The following is an 18,606-nucleotide window of genomic DNA, read 5'->3' as shown; positions in this document are numbered from 1 at the left end:
AGTGATGGAGGCAACAGGGCAAATGGTGTGGGAGCAGGCCAGTGTGGCAGTGGAGGGGGGGGGTGGTACTTAATGTTTCGCCTCAAGCAGTAAAACAGGACGCTGTGGCCCTAACTATATTTGTCATTCCCAGTGACATCATCATATAAATGCACTTGACTGAATATGTAGCATCATGGTATTCTTTCAGTACGTGATCAATAATTGCCTGGGATTGTCCATTTCACTAATTCCTTGAAGAAGGAGGAAGAAGCGGTCGCTAGGAAGGGTGTGTGTTGATATCGCACAGAGACAAGAGCAGTTTGGGAGGAAAGGACAGCTAACAAGATTGGGAAAAGGTGAATATTCTGACAATCAAAGTGTCTGAGGGGAAATGTTTCCAATTGTAGACAGCATGGTGGGGTGTCACCGCTCACCTGACCTTTGGTTGGTTACATCACTGCTGCTTCCTGGAAGGTAGAGGGAGAAGAGTGAGGCAGCAGTGAGGCTGGTGCAGTGCAAAGGCACCAGCAGAGCCAATGCAGCATTCCTTCTGGTCTGATTGCACCATGCCAACCTTATCTTCCTCCCTGTAAGCCCTCCATTGTCTCTTGAGACAGACAGATGCTAACAAAAATGTATTTTTTGTAACTGAAACGACAGCTATGTGTCACTTTATTTACAGATATAATACTCTAAAAGATGACATACGTCCATGCTGTGAGTGACAGGGTTTATTCCTGCAGTAGATAAAAAAGAATGAACTTTCATCATCACAGTCTTGTAACATGACTCCCCTGGGATAGGAACAATCTTTGTAGGTGAGTACATTGAGACTTTCTATCCAGATGACGCAGAAAGTTTATTGTCATACAGACTAAGTATCTTCAAATGGTTTCTGTCATGCATCCACACACACACACACACACACAGAGAGAGAGAGAGAGAGAGAGAGAGAGAGGGAAGGAATTCCAACTTTATTCATTTTTATATAGCATAAATGTACCATAAGTGTAGAACATACAGTGTGTAGCATTCAGGAGCACAAGTTATCTGTATTTTCTTTGTAATTCAGCAGATATAATCCACACTGCTGAAATTCTGGATGTATAGTTTACTAAATGAAGAGGTGTTGGATCACCTAGAATCTCAGATCTGTGTGGGTTGACTGTTGTTACTAAGTGAAGGCATTATGAATGTGCTCACAAATCCTCATATTTCCAGAACTTGGGACCTGGAACCAATAATGCTTTCTTTGATAACAATGCCATGCCATGCAAACGTTAATAAAGCAACATGTGAGTGTGGACTACTGGGGAACTTCCTTTTGGGTAAACATGCAGAGGATTAGCGGTGTGCATGGCCCTCACGATTCCATGCATTTAAAAAGTTGGGATCTGTTTCTAAGTTGCTCTGTGCACTCGACACTTCAATCTTCATTCTTTTCATATGCATTTCCCACACCTGGTATTCTCAGAAGCAGACCATTTCAAATACTGGAGGACATCATACACAGACATCATATCCAACAGCAGTGAAGACCATTTACTAGATATTTCTGCTCTTGGACTAGATGACTGCCTGCTACTGCCTTTCACATGTGGGGGTGCTAAAAAAAAACACCCCACCACATCTACCCACTAACTTAAGACTCTCTCTCCCGCTCCAGCCAAACAAGTCCCTTCCACCTATTCTACCCATGCAAGCTTTTTGCATCTGTCATCCTCTCGAGCTCCATCTGCTACATCTTTTGTAAGTTTGCTTTGAAATAGTATTACCTGCTGCATCCCATGACCCATAAACAAAGATGAGCTACAGGTAACAAACCCAGTCACCAGACCATCCGCAAACCTTTAATCACAGGTCAGGCTTTCCTGTATATCCATGGAGTTAAAATTTGGTATGACCCCTTGTTCCTTCCAATTCTATTCTTAGGTCAACTTCTTGGGCAAATATTTGATATTACCATAATATGAACTGTCTTGCATAAAGATGCATAGATGATTCCAGGGTCATTAAAAAAAATCAATGTATTTGAATCATTGCCATCATTATTGCTGCAATGTCCATGCTGTCCATGCTGGCCTCATAATTATTTCTTGTAATTTAAAACAGCAACAAACTGTACTTTCACAAGCTAAAGGGGGGAACTTGAAAGTGTTTGGTGCGCTGATAAAAAAAGGAGCAGATCTGGAAACCACAGAAGAACATGTTGCAACAAAGAGCTTTGATGCAATGGAATGTTGTTTTGATATCACTCTCTTACATAAAACAAGACATTACTAGAACTGAAATGGAGAATCTTTGGAAGGTTGTAAACAATATTTGTTTTTGCAATCTATCAAGATAATCTAAGGATTTGCATTTTGCTCCCCATTAAAAATTTCATTGGTTTTACATCTAGCTGAATTTCCCTGTTTATGTAATGTGACCTAAATACATAAAAAGAAAATCAATCAAATGTGCATAGATAATTCCCTTATCCCTTTTGGTGCTGTATCTCCCTGTTGGGTCACGTGGCTCTGCCATTTTGTTTGGCGAATATATATCTAAGGAAACTTTGCAGTCACAGCTGTGAGGTTGAGATAACATGCCAAATAATTCCTGATTTGCCACCAACATGTCACCAAGAGCAAAAATCAAATGTAGGGGTTTCTTAGACAAAATGTCTGACAAATTTCAAGGGAAATCCAAAAGAATTTTAAGGAGACTTGAGAAATTTCCCATTGAGTCCCCTATACACTTAGGATGCCACTAGATGGAATTAACTACAGTACTTCAGGCACTGGTGACTTAAACATTGGATTACAGCAATGTGGGGCTATCCTTGCACTGGACTGGTAAGCTATACTTTGTGCAGAAGGCTGCAGCCTGGTTGATGGCAGGAGTGAGACCCTCTGCCTAGAGAGCTGCACTGGTTGTCTGTTTGCTACCAGGACAAGTTCAAGGTGCTACTCACAGCTTAGGACCATTTTACCTGCAGATTCACCTTAACCTATGTATGCTCACACGAATTGCAGGACTGGCACTGTTGCAGGTGCCATGTCATACTTATTCTACATTTGCAAGAAAACAACCTTTTAGTGTGGTAGCATCTATACTTTGAACTCTTTGCCTGTTGACATCAGGCAGGCACCTTTGCTGCACTATTTTTGGTGCCTTCTTTTAAAAAACATTGTTTTGGCAAGACTGTCTAGACACGTGCTTTATTTCTTTTTAGCTGCTGTTGATTTTAATCATCTTTTGAATATTTTTAAAACAGTTTTTATTAATAAAGTTAATATTTTATTTTCATAGGTGTTTTATTTTTTAAAGAAATCAAATGATATTAAATTTTAAAAATAAAATAAAATTTTCAGGAGTGTGTTCTAGCCAACCTTACTTGCAGCACACATTTAAGCCATCAACAGCTGTTTATTCTCCTGTCCAGAATCCTGACACACACACACACACCCATGATTATCATCAAGGAAGGAGGACAGCAGGAATGAGACCATTGGCACCACCCCCTCAGTCATGTTCTCATCACTGACTCTATCACGTTCAATGTGTTGAAGCCTGGATTTCTGAAGCTGGGAGCTTGCTTCATTTGTGTAGGTTCCCCATGAGATTTAGAACCTTGACCTTCTATGGGTCTGAACTGCATGGGGAGCTCTAAGTGCATGAGTAGTGAAAGCTCTCCACTGCTGACATTCCCTTCCCAACATGTGAAAGGTGATGAGACAGGTAACAAGGATGGACAAAGGGAGCAGGGCCAAACTTCTCATTTCAATCCCCTCCCTTTCATTGCCTGAGTAAGAACACCTGAAGAGGGCTTGAGAATTGGATGCATCAATGTGAACTCTTCAGGATCAGAAACATTTTCTACTGTATGTTCAGTACACAATTTTTGTAAAGAAGGGGTTCCAGATAAATGCAACAATTGGTTACTAGTAGCTGTTAATAATTATATTTGGGGGGGGATCCAGAGCTGGGCCAAAATGACAAGCCCACATTCACTGCTCTGCTCACTTTGATCTATTCACCTTTCCAATTTGGCCCCCTGAGGGTGGGAGAAAGATCAGGCCCATGCACCAGATCCAGTCCCTCCCTCCTATATTAGTCCCATGTCCATTTCCTATCCTGCAGTCATCATTTTGTCTCATGACTAATATCCATTGATAGACTTATTGTATATGAATTTGCCTGATTTTTTAATCTGATAAAGACTCTCCTCCCTGGAAGAGAGGGGAGTGGTTGTGGGCGGGAGACCGAGCTCCGCCCCGGGTAGGGGGCATTAGCCCCCTCCCCTCCTTACCTGGCTGGCGCCCACGCCCACCGGAGGCAGCCAATCACGTGCCTCCGGGGGCGTGTGTAGCAGCTTAATGCTGTGGCGCCAGCTCCGCCTCCTCCTCATTCGTCGTCATCCCTCAGCGAGTCAAGAAATACTTCTCTTTGTATGTCCTGACTCAGAGACAGGGAAGGATGATACATATTGACACCTTTCATAATATCTGTCATTTTCCTCATTTGATTTCTTGTAAAAATGATGTGAATCTACATGACATGTTCCCATTCCTCCCTCTCCTTTCATTCGTGTCCATTTTGGACACCACAGTACTTCATTAATAAAACTTTCTGCCATTCTTCCTTGAATGAAGATAGTGATGGTAACAATGTTTATTGTCTTCCTTGTTGGTTCCGTTGTCCTCCTTACTGGAACTAGCAGTACAGCTGATACAAGACATAGCGTAAGGATTAGGTAATTTTGCAAACCACTCACGTCATTAGTTCCCATCTGCCTGTTACATCATATGTCCATTGCACTGCTGGAACAAAACATCTTGTGTCCACATAGCTGCACTGTGTGCTAAAACCTATTCTAAAGGCCTTGAGTCTGGAAAGGAAGGTCTAAGCCACAGATGGAGAACCCTCCATCTGTTGGACTCCAACTCTTATCAGCCCCAGTCAGCATGGACATCTTTCCGGGATGGTTAAACTGAAACTGACACGGGGACAAATAGAAGAAGATGCCTTCACCCTGGTATGGCTGCCCTTTATCACATACACAGCCGAACACAGACAATGACAAAAATCCACCAACAGCATACAAATCAATATTGCTAACCTGATCCAAAACACCCACCCACCCCACTCGCACATGAAAACAAAGATCACCACACCAATCACAAATGAACAACCACACCCTCGGCCAACCCCAACCTCTCTCACCACCAAAGGAACACAAGTGAACAGGCTGACACAAACCCTCACATATATTATATAAAATAGAAACATCGCCACCCCACCTCTCCCCCCTCCACCTCTCTCCCCCTTTTCCTCCTAATGTCTCAACAAACAAAACTGATCTGTAAAAAAATGTTACTTGAAAAGAGAGACATTGCACATACTTTTGTAAACCAAGAAAATCTTTAATAAAACCCTTTCTGGGAATGTGGGAGTTGTGCCCAGCTACATACAGGTCACAGGCCTAGCTAAATCTTGCCTCAAGGTCCTGCTTGGCACTCCTTGCAGAAAGGTGCAGAAATCTCAGTTCTTAAAGAGATAAGCAATGGGGAACTAATATCATGAACCTCTGGCACAAAACAAACCTGTAGCTATGGCTGCACATAATGATTTTTGGAGCCTGCAACAGAATAAGCAGGGGTGGGGATCTCACCCCATTTGACCCAGAGCCCAAATGCAGCAGCCCCTCCCCCACCCTCTCTATCTGGCCCTCAGGCCGTGTCCTTTACCACTCCAGCTTTGCATCCTCTTTGAGCAATTTTGCCTGGGTGGGATGTGTCCTTGTGAGGAAGGCTTTTGCTCACCTGGATGGAGGACAAACCATCCTGTTTAAGGGCAAAATTGTACACTTGTAGCCATACCTACTTTTGTGCCTGATCTTGCCCAGCACTGGCATGCAGACCTCAGACTGAGAAGGTTTCCCACTCCTAGAGTAGAGGTTGGCCCCAAATACCTACTCCTCCAAGACAGCTTCACTTGCCCACACATCATCCCCCTGTTGACTGGTATTATTTGGCCTTTTTTGTTTTGATTGCATATTCACAATTTTACTTTACAAAGACCAACCCAATTTGTGGTGGTGGTGATTTGAATTTATGTCCTGCCCTTTCTCCCAAAGGTGCTCAGTCAGCAAACAAGTAGTGATAAAGCAATAAAAGCATATTTGAAATATCCTAAACAGAATTCCAATATGGATGCAGACTGGGATAGATCTCAGCTTAAAAGGCTTGTTGAAGGAGGAAGTTCTTCAGAAGGTCTGAAAAGACAACAGAGGTGGTGCTTGTCTAATATTAAACGAGAGGGAATTCCAAAGGGTACGTGCAATGACATGGAAGGACTGGTTCTCATACTGTTCACAATGGAACTTCTGATAAGGTGCCACAAGCAAGTGGTCCTCACCTGCAGAATAATCAGCTGGGCGATCTTTCAGATATCCCGGTTCCAAGCTGTGTATGGCTTTATACACCGAAAGCAGCACTTTGAACAGCACCCACTAGGTAATTGGCAATCAGTCCAAGAATTTGAACTGCATGAAAGTCTGAGAGAACTAGTCCCCCCCGCCGACTATATGGCACTGTATACCTCACTCCAGAAACACAACCTGTAACAAAGAAAAAATACAAAAAGCAGCATGATCTTAGCAGGTGTGAAGAGTTCAGTAGACTCATAAGCTGTAACGTCACATACTCTGTTCAGTTGTTTATCTGCATGTTGTTATAGTTTGAAAACTGAAATAAATAATAAATTACACACACAAATAATCTCGGCTATGGATAGAGCAAAAATCATGGTTAGAGAAGCTTTCACCATCCTGGTGTCCTACAGATGTTTTTGCAATTTCTAAACAAGTTGCAAAACTTCTAAACATTTCAATTTTCTTTAGACAATCAATTGTTGCTTTTTTTTTTTTTACAGTGGTACCTCTGGATGCAAACGGGATCCGTTCCAGAGCCCTGTTCACATCCTGAGTAGAATGCAACCCGTGACTGCGCGTCTGCACGTGCGCAGTTCGTGATTCACCGCTTCTGCACATGCGTGTGATGTCATTTTAAGCGTCTGCACATGCACGAGTGGTGAAACCCGGAAGTAACATGTTCCGTTACTTCCGGGTCGCCACGGAGCGTAACCTGAAAACGCTCAACCTGAAGCATATTTAACCCGAGGTATGACTGTACTTATCTTTCTCCAATGAGCTCAAAATGGTGTGTATATATTTCTCCTCCCTCCATTTTACCCTCAAAACAACCCTGTGAGGTAGATTAGGCTGAGCAACAATGATGGCCTAAGATCATCCAGTGAGCTTCATAGCTGAGTGGGGTTTGATCCCTGGTTTCTCAGGTCCTAGACCGACACTTCAAACACTACAACACACTGGATCTCTGAATATAACGGGTAAATTGCATCCATTCATTCATACCATTATCTTCCCCCACCCCAGCTTTGCTTTTTCCAGTTTTGCTGTAGGTCCCAATCCAGCAACTTCATTTGCTATCTTTAACAATGCACTAGGAGATATACCAGCACTGCGATCACTCATGTAGATTTACCCTTTCTGCTTTTTCACATTCACCTTGGAAGCCTGATTTCCTTCTCTTAGCTTAATGTACACACACACACATACACACATTCCCCCTTAATGCCCTGCTCCCTAATTATTCTCACAGGTAAAGCTGCTTCTAATCCAATTCCCACAAAGAGAGAAACAAATATTTTTAACCAGCTGGCCTGTCAAAATGTCCTCTTTGATAGATCACATCATTTCCCAACCCACTAGTTTATACACTGAACATTTTGATCTGGTTATCTCACTTCTGCACAGCTGATATAAAAAGTGTTGAAATATACCGTTACTGACTCACACTTGCATGCACAAAAGAGTTAACCTGACCCAGAACTCAGGTTGCAAGTGGGTGTGGCTTTGCAGGCTCTCAGCAGCACCTCCTTCTTACTTCTTCTCTTCATGCTTCCTGGAACAAGCAAGAAGGAGTCATGTGGCTGATGCCTCCCAGCTGCAAGAAAAATCAAGTGAACTTAATTTCTCCAAAAGAAAGATTTTGCAGCCTACATCTTCATTAACCCAAATATTGCACAATCCTTTTTAGAAAAATCAAGTACTTTTATTTTAAGTCATTTGAAATCTTTTTACATCTTTGTTTTACTGCCAGTGGAAGGAGACTTGTGTGGTGTTACAAACCATTAGGTATTAAAAGAAGGTTCTAGATACTCTGTGAATAAAATAGTCACTTAGTTGCCAACCTAAGTGTCTGTGATTCTACCTGCTGAAATGGCCTCTTCTACAGAACACTTATAGATTCAGCAGCCTTGCACTTTTGCATCTGGCTGCTCTAAAGGATAGGAAGTTGGGAAGAACCAAAGATAATGCAAAATGCTCAAATGTTGCTGGATCACTCTCTCTTCCTGCAGTTTTCCTAAGGAGGTGAGCACAGGGAGAAAGTCTAGGGAGTGCCAAATTTTTTTCTGGAAGGCAGAGTCCTCTGGACCCAACTCCCCAACTGTGCAACCAAGGTAAACTTTACTCCAAGTCAAAGAGACCTTAACAATTCTGTGTGGGCACAGAAATTGCATGCTGTTGGCCACAGTCACAGCTGAATCCCAAAGAGCAAGAGCAAGGAACAAAGCAACTTATGTATCTGAAGGCTTCAAGAAGATTCTACTGAATGAATGACTTCTTGCAGCTCTTGAGGAAGTATTTCTGCCTCATCAAATCACAGCATTCCAGATGCTGTGGCCATTTAGATCTCTCTTATTGTACATGAAGCATGACATGCCGGTGCTTGTAGCCATTCATTGTTCGGAACCTAAGCATCTGAAGGAATGCCTGTTCTCAGAATAACCTGCTGCCACAATGAGATGCATTTTGGAGACCCTTCTACGCACAATGCTGGAGAAATCTGTTCTTTGCAAATTCCAGTATGAACTCTCCTGATCTGTAGCTCACATGCTAATGTGTGGGTTGGAAATTCTGTAGTGCTGCTCTGAGCTCAAAAAGGGATCAACTTAAAATGCATGGGTTTGGGGGGTTTTCTCCATAAAATGCCTTTAGAAATGTGTGTTTTGTGATCATATATGTTCAAAAACATTCATGTTTGAATGGAATCTCTCTCTCTCTCTCTCCAGAGACTAATGCAGAACCGGGGTCGGATTGATTTATGAATGAGTGCATTTAAAAGATATGCTGAATACAAATAGATCCACCCATCCCTTGTGCCCCTGCTATCTGAGGGGGCTTTATCATAAGCCCCCCAGAGTAAAATAAACACTAGGAGGCTTAGTTTGGTCAGAATTGAGTATACACTTCCAATACATTATGTCTGGTAAGAGAGCTGTGAAAATTTGTGTCCCGGGCTTTTTAGACTTGTCTACCCATGTACTATCTGAAACTGAAGGGGTGCATTGGTTGCCAGATGTGAAATATATTGACATTATTTTCAGCTCTCCTACCCCATTACAGTGGTACAGTGGTACCTCGGGTTAAGTACTTAATTCGTTCCGGAGGTCCGTTCTTAACCTGAAACTGTTCTTAACCTGAAGCACCACTTTAGCTAATGGGGCCTCCTGCTGCCGCCATGCCGCCGGAGCACAATTTCTGTTCTCATCCTGAAGCAAAGTTCTTAACCCAAGGTACTATCTCTGGGTTAGCGGAGTCTGTAACCTGAAGCATATGTAACCCGAGGCACCACTGTAACTGAATTACTGCAGAATGGAAACAGTGCTGATAGTGACAAATACAGGTCAGAATGGAAACAGCTGCCTTCTATCATCAAAAATCACAACAAATCTTTGCAGTAAGATAGACTGATGGTGTTTCATGGCCAAGTGGGAATTTGAGATCTAGTATACCAGGTTGTAGTGTAACACTCTAACCACCATACCACATTGGCTCATTCTAACCTCTACACTGTATACAGAAGGCAACAGGATTGACAGTTAAATGTTACTGCATCTCTGGTGGTGGGATCATGTCCTCATTTACACTTGAGAGCAACAAACTAATTTGGAGGAATAGTCGTGGGGTTCAGGAGAAATGGGGTGGGGGGCTTCCACCACTGCTCCCTAGCCTCTGCCACCTGAGGCGGTTGCTCCACTCTGTCTCTCAGTTTAAAGAAGGAGGAGAAGCTGCTGTCCCCTGTCAAAGTCAGCCCCCATATGCATATTTATTTTAGGATTCCCATGGATGTCCCTCATTCTGTGTCAGGTGAATGGACCCACTGGAATGGGGTAGCATCTGTAGCTCAGCACTAGCTAAAATCTCACCCCAGCTATGAGCTCATGAAGTGGCCTTAGCCAAGCCGCCGTTCTCTCTGACTCAGCTCCCACAACTGCAGTATTGCTCTAACAGTACAAGCCTATCTTACTGAAACCAGGAAGAGAGATAAAATTCATAGAATGCTTAGCATATTACATAACACAGAAAAGCACATCCGCCAAGTACTCCCTCCATTATTTGGGAAGGGCAGAGCTTCTGTTTCTGCTTCCATTCCCAGCATTTCTAGGTAAGGCAAGAAACCTTGGACAGTTGTTGCCAGTCAGAGTAAAGAATATTGAGCTAGATGGATCAATGGTCTGACTCCTGTGTGCCATTATAAATCAGAACTAGAGAAAGTACTTCATTTACCGGTTACTCCATACTCCACCTGCCCTTCAATGGAATTTGAGTAATATGTGCCTGTGATTAATGAAGCAAGGCGCGCAAGTACAGTGGTACCTCGGGTTAAGTACTTAATTCGTTCTGGAGGTCCGTTCTTAACCACGAAACTGTTCTTAACCTGAGGTACCACTTTAGCTAATGGGGCTTCCTGCTGCCACCATGCCGCCGGAGCACGATTTCTGTTCTCATCCTGAAGCAAAGTTCTTAACCTGAAGCACTATTTCTGGGTTAGCGGAGTCTGTAACCTGAAGCATATGTAACCTGAAGCGTATGTAACCCGAGGTACCACTGTATACAAAATAGCTTTTCTACCTTTATAAAGAAGAACAATAAATGAAAAACAAAATTGAAATCATTTACTTGATACTGTATTCTCTTCTACAGAAGCTTCATGAGAATGATGCTATTGCTAGAGCTGTCCAGTGAAATACTATCTTCTGGATAAATGTGTTGAGTATGAAGGTGTCGAAAATATACCTCATTCGTTTGTTGTTTAACAGTTTTCAAGGTTTTACTTTCCATGGAATAAATCCCTTCATGAGACTACAATCCTAAGCACCATTATCAGGGAGTAAATAAGTGAGACTTGCTTCTGAGTAGACACGTGTACAATGTCATCTTATGCCTCTGATTCCTTTGCTTCTGCCACCACCAGTGCCCCTCACCCATTCATGCAGATAATCAAAATATATTTCACAGCTCCCAGCCATTTTAGTGGCACTTGCTTAGAAAAAGTGTACAGATGGTTCATTTAAAACAGAGGTGGGACCCCTTTCTCAGATGGAGGGCTGTGGCAGAAGTGGGTGGTGTAATGGATGTGGCTCTTCCTTTTGTACCGTAAGCTATGTTCCAGTTATGCAAAAGTCAGAGGTTTCCACACACACTCTCCCGCACCCACATCACTACAACCAGGCCAGCAAAAGGCAAAGGCATTATCATCCTATAAGGGCACATTCCAACCCCAAGCACTCAAGAAGGGTGCAGACAAGGCCAAAGAGGGTGTGGGCTGGGGAGTTGAGGGGCCCTGGGAGAGTCCCAAGGACTCAATAGAGAGACCCGGAGGCCACATTCTTGCTTTGAAATGTTTTTGATGGAACACAACACCTCACCTCATTAATATAATTCCTGTATAATTCCGGTGTACTTGAGAAAAATACACTTGTAACATTTTCCTCCATCAAAGAGGAGATGCTGGTTTTTCTACAGGAGGAATCCCCAGTAAGGGGCTCACCCAACCAAGAAAGGCATTTGCAGACCAAGGGACTGGATCCAACTATACGCCGAATCAACATGTATGACACTATAGATATTTCATCCACACTTCTGTCCATAGAACAGACTTTGACCACAGTTACAGAGGACAAGCAAGCAAGATCAGAAACTACACAGATGTCTGGGGGATTGTCTGAACTCGATCAGGAGACACACACTGGGAAGCTGATCGCCCCGAGTGCTGAGCTGCAATTGCCTCCAGCCGAGGACCAACCAGAAACATTTTCGCTAGGTAACATAATGCCTAACAAAGTAAAAAGCAACCTATTCTCCCACCTGTGTTCCAGGACTGCCTCAAAGCCCATCTGCAAGAAGTTAATATCTTAGTACATCAACCTTCATCTTGCCTTGCAAATGCTGATTGGCTATGCCAGCACTAGAGGACACCTCAACAGAAGAAGAACCCCCAGGAACAATTTCTGGGACGCACATTCCTGTTGATGCTCTCAGTCCTAGCGATCTCGCCTCCCAAACTGGCAACTTGAGGACAGTTAATAAGAGAGCACGACATAGTTTGTTTACAAGAAACTTGGTCGACAAGGCACATTGACTTTGCCGGCTATAACACCTTTGCGGTTCCGGCAGTCAAACTCCACAAGCAAGGCAGCCCCTCGGGTGGCTTGCTAACCCTGGTGGCTCCCCATATAAAATGTGAACACATTCTCTCGGCCAATGCAAATTGCAAACTTTTAGCAACAAAGATAGAGATGGAAAGCCAGGTCATGTTACTGGTCAATGTGTATATTTCTCCCTCCTCTACTGTCACAGCCAAGAACCATCAATGGGATCTCCTTGCACATCTGCTCGAGAATCTGGACACCATTTGCCCCAATTTACCTATTGTCCTGACAGGGGATTTTAATGCCCGCCTAGGCCAAGGGCAAGAAGTATATACAAAAGCTTGGGAGATCTTGGACTCTACTGCTCTTCCGCTTATGGGAACAAGAATCACGGGACTTAGAAATCTACCTGGCTGGCTTACGGCTCACCAAGCTGACTACCACCAAGGCTTTGGTGTGGCTTAATGGGCTGCCAGACTGGGAAGGCTCTGGGAATTTTACTTTCCTCTCCCCACAAGGAGATAGTGTGGTAGACTATATTCTGGCCCCCACTAAATTGCTGCCCCTTGTGGCAGAGTTCCACATGGGTGATCCTATGCTTACTGACCATCTCCCCCTTCAATGTAAATTTGTCTTTCCAGCGAGAGTGCCAGAATATATAATCAATCCACTCCCCCAGGTACCACATCCTCAGTACATAAAGATTCAAACTAACGAGCATACATGGAAACCAGAGACAGAGGTTATACGCTTCTTATTACAGGGGAGAGACCAGAAGCTCACCAAGACAGTAGCTAAGTTCCTCTATTTGATTTTCTGCCACGTAAGTACGCTACAGGACCCTGCCCACGCTGGAGTCCCACAGAGGTGAAATAGATTGCTCGCCTCTTTTTCTCTTTGGCAAATGACTGTACTGTTGAAATGGCGATGAGATCACATTGGCCTATTTATTCTGAATGTTTGTAAGTGATGCCAATAAAGGTTTGATGATGATGATTTTCTTCCATCAAGTGATGGAGAATATCAATGGTAGAAAAAGGATGAAAAGCTTTGAGGAAACACCCACCTTCCATCTGGTGGAGAACAGTATGGAACCTAAAGGACCCCATCCAGCTAAAGTTAGCCTTGTTTGGATTCCCCTGAAATAAAAATGGGGCTGTAGTGAGTTCTGGCTCCTGTTGATTGCCATGAGATTTTGTTGCAGGTAACTTTAGTCCAGTTGGGACCAAAGTAATTGGCCCCCGACTGGCTGACTCCAAAGTGTTTTGATACAACATTAATGCTACATAAGCCTTCGGCCAACTTTAGACAGCTGAGGAAGATACCAGAAACAAGTGAAAACATGAGTGAAATGTGGTTTCAAACATTCCTCATATCACACACATAAATCTACTTGGCATGACTCTCCTTTTGTCTGTTTCTTTGAGTTCAGAATCAGATCTTGGCAGGAGGCCAAGCAAAACAATTATGAAACAATTATCAAGCTTTCGCTGAAGTGAATTATTATTATGGGTTCCCTTCTTAAGGATGCAACCTTTCTCCTTGAAAGGCTATTATATTACAGTACTGAGATCAGCACCTTCTTTTAATACCTAATACAGCTTCTGTGTGCACACCCATACCTCAAACACAAAAATGTTTTTGTCTAAAGAAAGCCAGCACTGGATGGCCAGCTCAAGACATTTTGCTGCCTGAGGCAAAGAACAAGGTAGTGTCTCCAGTGCCGGATTACCAAAGAGGCAGAGTCGGCACCAGCCTTTTAGGGGCCCGACAACAACAGATCAAAATAATATTTCTTTGATCTTGAAAAAAAATTTCAAAAACATATTAGCATATACTTTGCAAGACACCCCCCAAAAAAATTGGACTGCCTAGGGTTATCCCCAGGGATTAATCTGGCACACTGTCTTCTACCATTGCATGTACAAAAGTCAGCCAACTGGCAATGACATGTAATAAGGCTACATCCACTCCATACATTGAAAGCTGTATCATACCAGTCATTGTTTCCCTCAAAGATCTAGAGCAGGTTGTTTGTTAAGAGTGCTGAGAGATGCAAGGTGATCCCTATTCCCCTCATAGAACTACGATTTTCATAGTGGTTTAACCTTTAACCTCTCTTTCCAGTGAATTCTGGAAATAGTAGGTCTGTGTGGGGTCTTTTAATATCGGCCTGAGCCAGAAAAAAATGCATGATCTTTTTTAAAATCCAGGTCTTCACCACTCACCTGAAGCACACAGTGATGGAGCCTGGCAATGCACAAGGTAGGTGCCTCAATAGAAATGTCCTGTCCCTGGTTGACTCCAGTCTTGCCTCTTGCCGTTGAGGAATTTGAGGCAGGGCCTCAAATCATTATCAGGAGTGCAGAGAGACGGAGGACCACAAACAAAAAGGAAGTCCAGATCCTAAGCCAGAGGTTCCCAAACTGTGGTTTGTATGCCATCAGTGGACCACAAGCTTCATTCAGGTAGTCTGTGGCATGTCTGTGGATTTGTGGTTGAAGACAGGTGATGGCACATCTATTGGATTAAATATTGATTGTTCATGGTATTTGTATTCCTTCTTATATTTCATTATGTTACAATTTGAATTCTATGTGAATTCTATGAAATTCAAATTATTATATGATAGAATACAATTCAATATAATATAATATAATATAATATAATATAATATAATATAATATAATATAATATAATATAATATAATATAATATAATATAATATAATATAATATAATATAATGCAATTAAAATGCAATTAAAAACCATACAGGATTTAGCACAGTGCATTGCAAGACTCTGCAATTTTCAAATGGTTGCTGTGGTAGTGAGCATGTAAGTCATTAAGGGTTTTAAAGGTTAAGACTAGCAACGAACACTCCACAATAACATCAGACCCATCAAAATTGTAGAGAGTATTCTGCAAATGAGGGACGCGGGTGGCGCTGTGGTCTAAACCACAGAGCCTAGGGCTTGCCGATCAGAAGGTCGGCAGTTCGAATCCCCGTGACGGGGTGAGCTCCCGTTGCTCGGTCCCTGCTCCTGCCAACCTAGCAGTTCAAAAGCACGTCAAAGTGCAAGTAGATAAATAGGTACTGCTCCAGCGGGAAGGTAAACGGCGTTTTCGTGTGCTGCTCTGGTTCACCAGAAGCGGCTTAGTCATGCTGGCCACATGACCCAGAAGCTGTACGCTGGCTCCCCCGGCCAGTAAAGCGAGATGAGCGCTGCAACCCCAGAGTCGTCACGGGGATTCGAACCGCCGACCTTCTAATCGGCAAGTCCCAGGCACCAAGCGCGTCCCTGAGAGTTGTTAGGCGACCCCTATTTCCCTCATGAAGTTAAAATTCCCAAAGTCCCTTGGTCAATTATAATAATAAATATAGTTGTAGCAAACATGGAATATATTTTATGTCACTCATTCTTAAAAAAAAATTTCCCCCTATGATTATTAAGATTATTTTATTATCTTGTCATTCTTCCTGGTCTTGTGTTTTTAAGTATATATAGGGTGAACCTTTGTATCTTGTTTCTCTCTTAGGGTCACTTGCTTTTAAGGAGCAGGCTGGTGCTGTGATGTTTATATTGTAACAATATGTATGAAATCTTTTATATGTATATATATAAATTTATCAGTAATGATAATAACAGAGAAAACTTAAACTGAAATAAATGTCCAGCATCTCTCTTCCTACATATTAATCTCAGAGCTCTTATTTGGTCCATCTTTTCTGAAGCTGTTTACTCTCCATGATTCACAGGAGCCCCAGAGCTGTACAAAGAATGATATATGGGACACATGTCAGCAAGCTTGATTAATCTTCATTGTCCTTAATCAAACCCCTCAAAGTACCTCAAAAACATCTCCCTGAAGTTACCCCCCTGCTCTTGGCTGCATCACACAGATCACTCTCCCTGGAACATTCATACCTGAACAGTGTGTTTGCATCCCATACTGACCTGTCGCCATTTCAAGTGGCCTCTGTGACCAGGTCTCGATTGCATTGCGAGGGATGAGCAGCCCACACCCAGGGCAGCAAACCAGAACACAATATTCGATGAAGAAGACATCCCTGACAGCTAGATGTCTGCTTTGCCTTATTAATGGCCTTCTTCAAACACTGCAAAACAGATCAGCATGGCACTGCATGGCATTGCCCTCCTTTCACCTTGCAAAAGGTGAACACCTGACTTTCTGCACCCCTGTCTTACGGTTTGTCTTATGCCCACTAAGACCAGGGCCTTTAGTTTGGTGCAGGTATCTGGGTGGGGAGGATTCAATTCAGTTTGCATTTAAAGCCAAAACTATCAAATTCACAATTTTTGAAACAATATGGCTACCAAAACACACAGCCACCCTTCCAAATTCCCATTTCCCTGAAATGCAGTTATCCAGCCAGTGTTTACAAAAATATATAGGCTAGGAGAAAGTCCACATAAAAATGAATGCATTATTGAAAATAACACAGAAAAATGCATTGTATTAGGAGACATTTCTTGAAAAATGTTCACATTAGTCACATTAGGAGAAATTTGATGGTGTATTTTCTTGAGGATTTTTTTTAAAAAAACAACAACAATGAACAAACCATAAATTGCTGCAGAAATGTGGAGAACTGAATTTATGATAGGGGGAAATGAAGAAGTGAGCATGGCAATTTGGACCCAGCTCTCCTTTGATCTAGTCCATCAGGCAGTGTGAACTTCTTCACTGGAGGTTTTAAGCAGTGGTTGGATGGCCATCTGTCAGGCATTCTAGATTGCCTTTGGGGTCCCTTCCCTATCATTCTATGATACTACCGATCAGGTCCAAGAGACTAATGTGGTCCTCCATGCCTTTCGATCTGGCCTTTGGGATTCTCCTCGGCCACAACCCTCACCAGCCTTGCTTTGCCTGCCTGGAATGTGCCCTTGTACACAAAGAGTGCTGCTTGCTTGCCTGGATGGATGGAAGATAGAGAAGGATGTGTATGTGTGTGGAAATCAATCTACTGTACTGCACAAAGGAAAAAATCACATTCATTGATCTGTCCACTTTTGCCTCTAGCCCCAGCCACCACTGGCATATGCCCCCCCTCCCCAAGGTTTCCGAGAAGGAAAGGTTGCTCCTGGCTGTGGGCTTGATGTCAGGACTAGTGATTAACTTCTAAAAGCCCATGCTGAAACTGGGGCCAGTTGCATCCTGTTCCTTAATCTTTAATATTTGGCATTCTTGTTCATTCTTGTTCATGCTTTGAAGGAAATGTCCTCTTCACAAAGCCACAGGCACTCCCAATCTATATTTCTTCACGTGTCCCAGGACTGACCCCTGCTTCAGAGTAATCCCTAATTGGGAGACCCTGTCACCCCCTTTAGGACAGAAGGACATTCTCTGAGCTTAGTGGGTAGTTTAGTTACACACCCAGCTTTGAGCAAGAGTTGAATTGATTTGCCAAGAATAAGCCTTAGGAACACATAAGCTTCTTTCCTGCAACTAAGAGGAAATAATACAGCAATACAAGTGTTCCTGCATTGCAACTGAGTTGGCATGAACAGCATGTAATGTGATGGAGTCCAAGCTGGGTGGAACTCTCTGTCCAGAGTGCTTTGTTTGCTTCTCTTCCTACTGGCTTTCCATCTGCAGATGAACTTTTTTATTTCAAAGAGTATTTAAATGATGTTTAAATGGTGCTGTCTTTTGCCTTATTCCTTGTCCTGCCCACCTGCCTGCCTGCCTTCCCTAAGATGTGGTGATGACCACCTACTTGGATAGCTTTAAAAGAGGATTGGACAGAGCCAGTGTGGTGTAGTGGTTAGGAGTGGTAGTCTCGTAATCTGGTGAACCAGGTTCGCGTCTCCGCTCCTCCACATGCAGCTGCTGGGTGACCTTGGGCTAGTCACACTTCTCTGAAGTCTCTCAGCCCCACTCACCTCGCAGAGTGTTTGTTGTGGGGGAGGAAGGGAAAGGAGAATGTTAGCCGCTTTGAGACTCCTTCGGGTAGTGATAAGGTGGGATATCAAATCCAAACTACTACTACTACTACTACTACTACTACTACTACTACTACTCTTCTTCTTCTTCTTCTTCTTCTTCTTCTTCTTCTTCTTCTTCTTCTTCTTCTTCTCTTCTTCTGTTTTCATT

General features: G+C 43.0%; 1 long non-coding RNA gene across 8 annotated transcripts in view; it reads left to right on the top strand.

Moving 5' to 3' along the window:
* The window catches only part of LOC308574263, a 30,887-nt gene that overhangs the window by 8,524 nt on the left and 3,757 nt on the right, over positions 1 to 18,606 (top strand). For 7 of the 8 annotated variants that reach the window (XR_014002407.1, XR_014002408.1, XR_014002409.1 and 4 more), the window contains exons 2-4: positions 191 to 338; positions 665 to 800; positions 6,901 to 6,924. This is a non-coding gene — a long non-coding RNA (uncharacterized lncRNA). Of the gene's footprint in view, positions 1 to 190; positions 339 to 664; positions 801 to 6,900; positions 6,925 to 14,699; positions 14,752 to 18,606 lie in introns of those variants that run through there. The other variant, XR_014002406.1, reaches the window with a different exon arrangement.

This window comes from Podarcis bocagei (assembly GCF_964188305.1).
Source record: "Podarcis bocagei genome assembly, chromosome: 15".
Taxonomy (NCBI): Eukaryota; Metazoa; Chordata; class Lepidosauria; order Squamata; family Lacertidae; genus Podarcis; species Podarcis bocagei.
The sequence above is the reverse complement of the archived record's forward strand: the minus strand, read 5'-3'. Positions and strand labels throughout refer to the sequence as shown.